This window comes from Neofelis nebulosa, chromosome 4 (assembly GCF_028018385.1).
Source record: "Neofelis nebulosa isolate mNeoNeb1 chromosome 4, mNeoNeb1.pri, whole genome shotgun sequence".
In the NCBI taxonomy this organism is placed as follows: Eukaryota; Metazoa; Chordata; class Mammalia; order Carnivora; family Felidae; genus Neofelis; species Neofelis nebulosa.
The window spans coordinates 92,873,069-92,879,085 of NC_080785.1; the positions used below are offsets into that span (position 1 = coordinate 92,873,069).

Below are 6,017 nucleotides of genomic sequence, written 5' to 3' on the forward strand. Positions count from 1 at the left end.
CCTCCTCCTAGCTTCTGGGGGTGGCCACAAGCCTGTGTTCTGTGGCTGGCAGCTGCGTAGTCCTGATTCCTGCCTCTGGCAGCGCTTGGTGCTCTCACTGTGTCTCTGTCTTCCCTTCTTTTTATAAGGAGACTAGTCATTTTAGATTAAGGGCCCATCCTACTTCAGTATGACCTCATTTTTACTAATGACAGTGGCCTTATTTCCAAATAAGGTCATTCTGAAGTACCTAGTTAGGACTTTAACATATCTTTGTGGGGGGGGAGGACAATTCAAGCCACTCAAGGTGTAATTTACATGCAGCGAAATATACAAATCTTAAAGGTATGTTTTGTGAGTTTTGACAAATACCCACTTGTATTAGGTTCTATTGATCCTGTAACAAATAACCACAAATTTAGTAGCTTAAGACAGCACAAATTTATTATCTTATAGTTCTGTAGAACTCACTGGACTAAAATCAAGGTGTTGATTGAGCTGTGTTCCTTTCTGTGGGCTCTAGAGGAGAATCTACCTCCTTGCCTTTTCTAGTTTCTCCAGACATTCCACATACTTTGGATCTTAACCCCTTCCTCTATATTCAAAGCCAGCAGTGTTAACATTTCTGTGCCCTTACTTTTGTTGCCATTTTCTCTTTCTGACTATAGGTGGGAAAGATTCTCTACTTTTAAGGGCTCATATGATTAGATTGATCCCACTCAAATAGTGTCCTCATCTCAAGGCCCTTAACGTCAATCATATTCCTAATTCCCAAAGTCCTTTGTGCCACTTAAGATAACATATTCACAGGTTTGGAGCATTAGGATATGGATGTCCTTGGGGGCCATATTCTGCCTGCCATCCCATGTAACACCCATGCCGTCAAAGTATGGAACATTTCAGTCCCCCAGAAAATGTCTTCATGCCTCTTCTCAGTCAATCTCAGCCACCCCCAGGGGCAACCTCTGTTCTGATTTCTATCGCCTTTGATTAGTTTGGTCTGTTCTAGAACTTCATGTAAATGGGGCATACAGTATGTTCTCTTTTCTGTGTAGCTTCTGTCTCACCGCATAATACTAAAAAAATTTTTTTTAATGTTCATTTATTTTTGAGAGAGAGACAGAGTGCAAGCAGGGGAAGGGGAGAGAGAGAGGGAGACACAGAATCCCAAGCAGGCTCCAGGCTGTGAGCTGTCAGCACAGAGCCCAACGTGGGGCTTGAACCCATGAACCCTGAGATCATGACCCGAGCTGAAGTCAGATGCTCAACCGACCGAACCACCCAGGTGCCCCTCACTGTGTGATATTTTTGAGGTTCACCTATGTTGCTACACGTATTAGCTGCCCATTTTTAAATTGTTGAATAGTATTCCATTGGATGAATGCACCAAAATTTGTTTGTACATTCTCTTGTTGATGGACATTTGGGTTGTTTCCAGTCTGGGGTGATTATAAACTTTCTTGTACAAGTCTTTTTTGGACACGTGTTTTAATTTCTATTGGATAATGACTTAGAAGCATTGCTGGGTCATGGCATAGGAATATATTAACTTTATGTGAAACTACCAACTTGTTTTACAAAAGTAGTTTTACCAGTTTAACTTCCCACCGTCCATGTATGACAATTCCAGTTACTCCTCATCTTCACCAACATTTCGTATCATTGATCTGTGCAATTTTAGCCATTAGATGAGTGCCTGTTTTATTCCTTTTTTTTTTTTTAAAGCAAAATGTTTTTCCTCAAACAACAAAATAAGAAATATTCCTCAAAAGGTTAGCTCAAGTTTCAAGGGTGTAAAGCTTTGGGAGGATACGTTAGCTAACTATTTTTAATGCCATTGTATGATTATAAATTAGAAGCACTCTTAAAAAATTAGCAGCTATTGAGCCTTAACATAACAAATGTTACTGATTTACACATATCCTAGGAAATAAATCTTTTCTTCATAATCTTTTCATCATCACAATTGACATGATGCCTTGAATTAAATACTTCTCTTGGATTTTCAACATTTTCCCATTTCCTGAACATGGAATAAATAAATAAATAAATAAATAAATAAATACACATGTGTCTTATTTATTTATCTTTCTATCCCTGGCACAGTGTTGGAAATATCACCGGTGCTCTAAAAGGCTTTTGAGTGACTAACACAAATAAATACGCATATTGATTTAAAACATGAATATGAAAGACCAGCATTATCTATCCCTCTTTTAATAGAAAACAGACTTTCAAATTTGCACTAAAATCATAATTTGATAACAGCTAAAAATTTGGGTTGAGATAAATCCTTTTTATCCCATTCTTCATTTATGGTGGAAGAATCTGCTTAATTGAAGAAGAAAATGAGCACTTATAAAAAAGAGAAGTCGAAGACATTTGATGTTCATGTTCTAAACCACGAAGTTTCCATCCACAAAGTTGTTTCAGATGCGGTATCATGTGACTCATAACACTTTCGAGATGGGTGTTTTTATTTTAGTAGCCTGGTATCACCCTCTTCTACAACATGGCGTGGCCTACGAAATGTACTGAATTCTATTAGAAGAGCCTCCGGATAAAATTTTCATGAATCAAACCCAAGTTGAATGTAACAGAAATGCCTGTCTGGGTTAGAATTCAGAAACCCCATTAGCGCTCCGTAAAAACATGTGTGTGAGTGTGCAAGTATGAATTTTTCAGTGGCCATAGTTCTCATCGGATTCCCAAAAGCCAAGAAATATGAAAATTATAGAGCAGAACTAATAGATTTAATATCACGGCTACATTGACGTGTCAAACATATCCATTTGTATATAACGATTAGCGGACTCATTTAAATATTTATTCATTTAAATAACTCATTTAATAACTGTATTAAATAACTATTTAAGTAACCTGATTTTTCTTCAAAGTTGACCATTTAAGTGTTTGGCTGAGTACATGAAAACAAATTTCCTGGCAAAATGAAGGTGCATCCCCAGATGTCATTGAGAAAATGGGCAGAAATTACACCAGGAGGCAAATCTCTCAGTCGGGAAGAGAACTAGAAAACTTCAACTCTTCTAGATTAACTGTTAGGTCTTGACTTTCAGTCATTACTGATTTTTCTAATAGAGTCCAGGGTGTTTTTTCACAGATTCAATTTGCCCATGCAGAGCATCTTTCTCTGTTTCCTTCAGGATTTAGGCAATAAGACAGTTATTTGTTTGTTTGTTTATTCCTAAAGACAGACCCCCAAACGATTCCTATCCATCAAAGAAAATAATTCCCAGTTTAATATGAATCTCTATTAATCCCTCTTAGTGTCGAGACCAGACACTGAATGGAAACTCGAATTTCAGAATGGAGAAAAAAGATTCCAACAAAGCAGCAATCAGCAATCGGAAGCAAATCAGGAGTGTGCGGGTGGCTAAGTTGGTTAAGCGACTGAATGGATTTAGGCTCAGGTCATGATCTCATGATCTCACAGTTGTGAGATCAGCCTTGAGCTTGGCGTGGAGCCTGCTTAAGATTCTCTCTCTCCCTCTGCACCTGCCCTCATGTGCCCATGTACTCAAAAGATAGCCCATGCTCTCTCTCTCTCTCAAAAAAAAAAAAAAAAAAGAAGAAGAAGAAAAAGAAGCAAATTAAACCTTTTGATGTCTTTTATTTTGGTTCAACTTGAGACTTGGTTTAGAAAAAAGCACACTGGGAAGAGGAGATGCAATCCCGTAGAGCACAGTCGGGTGGAAGCCTTTAGAGCAGAGTGACCTCGTGGAGGCCAAGTCATCCTGGGTGAATCCAGGGGTGGGCGTGGTGCACAGAGGGAGTGGGAGGTGATGCCGAAACATTTGCAGGAAGTACATTTTGTCCAAACTTGAAGACGGTCACCTGGGGCTCACAACTCTGATTCCAAGCTTAAGTCACATTTCCTTTATTGTTTATTGTCACACCAGTTTGTTTTATTATGTGTGGTGGTGTGATAAGACTTCTTAATAGCAATATTGGACTGAAGGATTACCTTTTATATGTTTGAAGATAATATTATAACCTTCTGACCTCACCATTCCAGGCTCCCCTCCCATCCCCCATCTTCATTGCAGAGGTGGGACTCCCAGTACAACAATGGGCGTTATTGCCAACATTCCTTAATGGTTTGGAAGGAAGCCAACTTCATCTTGGGAGGATTGTAAAGAGTTGGCAGGGTTTCGCACCAGCTTCATCATGGTAGAATTTTCTAGTAAACAGTAAAGGTTTCCAACAAGAAACGGTAAGAGTCACCAAGACTCCGGACATCTGGACACTCATAAGACTGAATGGATCTATTTTTATTTTATGCCAAAACAAAGGGGTCCTTTTTGGCCATTTTCTTAGTTCCTGATGTCACATGTTACACTTTTTGCTTATTTTTTGGAATTCTTATCCTTTTGTCCATGATCGTAAGTTCTCTTTATTCTTCTATCTCTGAGAGCAGTCACCTTCTGGCTTGTTCTTCTATCGGCCATCACCTCTGGTTGCCTCGGCTTTGTTTTGTTCCTCCACTTTTTTTTTTTTAAATGTTTATTTATTTTTGAGAGAGAGAGAGACAGAGAGACAGAATGTGAGTGAGGGAGGGGCAGAGAGAGACGGAGACACAGTCTGAAGCAGGCCTCAGGCTCTGAGCTGTCAGCACAGAGCCCAATGCGGGGCTCAAACTCACAAACCATGAGATCATGACCTGAGCCGAAGTCGGATGCTTAACCGACTGAGCCACCCAGGTGCCCCTGTTCGTCTGCTTTTCTAACTCTACATTCACTCTTTTAGAGGAATTCATTCTCTTTACAGTCATGGTTCCAAAATCAGCATCTATCTCTCTCTCTACTCATTCAGGTGTAAATCTCATTCTTCTAGTTGCCTACAAGAATGTTCCCTTTAAGCCACCCTGCAGCTTCTCAAACTAAGAACATCTAAAATTACTGTTACCATGGGTCCATACTAGCACAGTTCAGGGTACTCCTCAAGCAAAGTTTTCCCACAGTCAAGCCCTTTTCCTTCTCACCCATGAGTCCTTTCTGTAAATTCTCATTGATTCAAGTTGAGTAAAAAACAGCAGGTAAGTGGATGAAGCCCCAAATGTGCTACTCAGTCCCCAAGAATTTGCATCAATATCTCTCTCTATCATATTATTTCATTTTCTTTTCTACTTTTCCTTAATTTGACTCAAATCAATCCATTTGTCTATTGTCCTTTCCATGTTCACTTTCTACTTTTACAAGTTACGCATGCACATTGTAAAAAAAAAAAAATAGAGAGAGTTACATCGTATGGAAATACACAGAATAAAAATGAACGTCCCCTTCCACCACTTCAACTGTGTTTTTCAACAAACAAAGCTAATCAAGAGAGAGCATAGAATTTTCCATTATATCAATAGATTTAGATAAGAAGAGAAATTATAATAATCTTTTACCTTCTGTATCTGTTTAAATAGCACTGACCTTTGAAGATTTTTAAAGGATTTGGTGGGTGCAAGACAAAAATTCTATTTTTCCTCTGGATGTGCTCATAGGACAGGTAGACATTGCTACCTCTGCAAATGCCGAACAGAGGAACTGGAAGCAAATAGTGGCTAAAATAAGCAAAGCAGATAAGCCTTGTATAGGAGTTTCCCAGAAGAACCAACCACGGCTGGGTAAAAGCAGATACCATCTGGTGTAACCAGGTACTTATGCCCTCGGGTTCTGTCTTCTTTCTTCTTCCCCACCTCCCCCTCTGCTGGTGTGTGAGGCAGAGCGGTGGGCTCACCTCCCCTCACTTGACATAGATCATTTCCCAGGAACCATCTGTCTCCAGAGCCCCAGGCACAACCATTCCTAGGAGTGCTCAACAGTGCCCTCCGAGCCTCACTGATCATCTTGACAAAATTCTTCATAGGCCCTCTCAAATAAATATCATCCGTACAGTTGGTTTTTTGGACTGTGTTGGCCATTGATTTATGTACACATTGAAAAGTGTATTGAAAAGTGTATTATTGAATAGTACACAGGCATATAATTTCGAATTGATCAGATGTGAATGGCTGTGGTCATTTCTAA

At 39.5% G+C, this 6,017-nt stretch overlaps 1 protein-coding gene across 1 annotated transcript in view; it reads right to left on the reverse strand.

Moving 5' to 3' along the window:
* SLC26A3 (solute carrier family 26 member 3) overlaps positions 1–5,594 on the reverse strand; it is a 47,129-nt gene extending 41,535 nt beyond the window's left edge. Inside the window, exon 1 of the mRNA XM_058725380.1 lies at positions 5,421–5,594. The gene's annotated coding sequence lies outside the window, so the exon portion shown is untranslated. The remainder of the gene's footprint in view (positions 1–5,420) is intronic.
* Positions 5,595–6,017: the final 423 nt, after the last annotated feature.